This window comes from Myotis davidii, unplaced genomic scaffold (genome assembly GCF_000327345.1).
Source record: "Myotis davidii unplaced genomic scaffold, ASM32734v1 scaffold937, whole genome shotgun sequence".
NCBI lineage: Eukaryota > Metazoa > Chordata > Mammalia > Chiroptera > Vespertilionidae > Myotis > Myotis davidii.
In genome coordinates, this window is record NW_006288252.1 from 1,874,729 (window position 1) to 1,877,187 (window position 2,459).

General features: G+C 55.6%; 1 protein-coding gene across 4 annotated transcripts in view; it reads right to left on the reverse strand.

Annotated features, from left to right (window-relative positions):
* Positions 1-2,459, reverse strand: part of RNF4 (ring finger protein 4) — a 32,594-nt gene that overhangs the window by 17,791 nt on the left and 12,344 nt on the right. The gene's annotated exons all lie outside the window — the stretch shown is intronic.

Consider the following 2,459-nt stretch of genomic DNA (forward strand, 5'->3'; position numbering starts at 1 on the left):
GCCTGGACAGCCTGGATGAGGGGATGATTGCTGTCTGCAGCTGGTCACACCCCCTTCAGGGTGGAGGTCCCCAACTGGGGTGCCTGGCCAGTCTGGGTGAGGGGCTGAGGGCTATTTTCAGGCTGGGGGTGACTGAAGTTCCCAAAAGCTCCTTTTTTTCTTTTTTATTCTGGGCCAGCTTTACCTTTGAGGCTTGGCTCCAGCTCTTAGGCCTCTGCTGCTGAAAGTAGGTTTCTGGCCTTTGCTTACAATGTTGCAATCCTGCTGGCTGAAGCCCAGCAGACTGTGGTTTTGTTTAGCTTCTTACATTTGTTACATAGTTGCTTAGAGTTGCAGCTCAGAGGCCTGCAGTGGCAGGCGGGGAACGTTGGGAGTCCTCAGTCACTGAAGCAAGCAAGCCTCATGTTAGTTTCAAGCTGCCTGGCTGCCAGCCGCCATCTTGGCTGACAGTTAATTTGCATATTGCCCTGATTAGCCAATGGGAAGGGTAGCGGTTGTACGCCAATTACCATGTTTCTTTTATTAGATAGGAGGATATATATACACACACACACACACACATACATATATATGTATATATACACACACACACACATAGATATATGATTACGTGTAAGTGGGTATTGTAAAAATTAAGTTACAAAATTATTAAAACATTTCTTACATACCGTTATATTGGCTGGGCTGCAAAAATATTTTCTGTGGGCCGCATGCAGCCTGTGGGCCTGGAGTTTGACATGCTTGGTCTACAGGAGGATGCTCACTTCACACCTCACAGGACTGGGTCACCGCCCAGGGCCAGGAAGCCCTTCTTTAACCAAGTGACAGACCCACCTTGTTTGCATTTCTATTGGCCTCATTGAGCCCTTTTTGTTTTTAGCCCCAAGACCTTCCGTTTCCCCAGGTTCTATCCACTGTGGAAAGCAGGTCTTCCTTTCAGAAATCTGGCCTCTAACCATCAAGTGTGGTTTTCCCCTCCACCCTCAACTCAAAGAAAGGGAGTTTTCTAAGCCTGTCCCCAGGGTTGCCTGAGAGTCAGGACTCCAGACTCTGCCCCGCCTTCATTCCATACCCGTGAGTGCCCCCCCCCCTTCCACCTGGCCAGCCTGAAAGGCAAGTGGACCAGCACCCCTGCAGCCTTCCTCAAATGCGACAGAGATTCCCCACAAGCCTGTCGCAAGCCCCGTATGGTCCGCCCTGTGCACGCCTCACAGCTGCACCTGTTATGCTTCCCAGTGACTGACTTGGCGGCTCCTCCCCTACTGAGCCTGACCTCCCTCGCCAGCAGCAGCCTGGCAGAGCTGCCACAGGACTTGGCGACATGACGATAGGCCATTACCGCCCCATCTGCTCTATGCTGCCCTGGCACTGCCTCGGGCCTGGGGAAGTACTGTTCACTGCTGGGGAGACCCGCACGGGCCCCAGTGCACCCCAGCCCAGCCTCAGTAGGCAAGAGAGAAGCCTGATTCTGCTAGACAACTCCTCTGTCACATGGCCACTTGAGGAGCTGGGTTTAGTGACTTCCTATGGATGGAGGGGCAGGGATCATCCCGGGGCCAGAGGAAGCAGCAGCAGCTCAGGTCTCCAGTGAGGAGTGCCCTGTCCTAGGGCCACCCAGCTGGTGAGGCTGCTGCCCACTCATGGCTTCCCCAGCAGCCTCCAGGTGACCGAGGACTCCTGCACCTTTACCCCATTCTCCTGCAGGTGGCCTTGCATCTGCCTGTATCAGAAAAGGACCAGATCTTTCTGAGTAGACATGCTGCACAGACCCTCATGCCCACTGCAGCCCACGTGGTTTCTGATCACCACTGAGTGAGTGAAGAGGCAGCCACAGCCCTGGCCTAAGTCCAGGTGCTGGACCTGACCACCCCATCATGGGCACTGTAGCAATGTGTCCCCAATACCACCCCCCCTGCCCCAGACCTCCACAGCAATCCCCTTTCCTGGCTGCCCCCTCAGCCCCTCCATGCCTTTAACCCGGCCCTGTCCCCAGCCTGGACTACCCGTTCCTCCCTGCCTTCACCCGACCAATTCTTACAGCTTTCAGAGACCTACTCAAATGTCCCCTCCATCGCGGGGACATGTCTCCTGTGCCCAGCCTGACTGTCCGGGACCCTCCTGCAAGTACAGTCCCCCGGGGCAGGGAGGACGTGCTGTTCAGTCAGGGCCCAGAAGAGAAACTGTAGAACGTATGCTAGGACTTTGCACCCTCGCCCTTCTCTGCCCTCCTGCCCCTCATCACAGCTCCCTCCTTCCTGCGGGCAGAACCCAAAGGGTCCACAGCTCTCAGGTAAACATGGCCACCTAGCTCTCTCCCATCCAAACGACACTTAACTGCACACACGCTCCTACACGCTGCACAGCTGTCTGTGCAGATCCCCGAGAAGAACGTGGACTCAGAGGGGCGGTACCAGCTCAGGACTGTGCTTCCCTGCGTGGTCAGGAGGATGGGGGCGGGG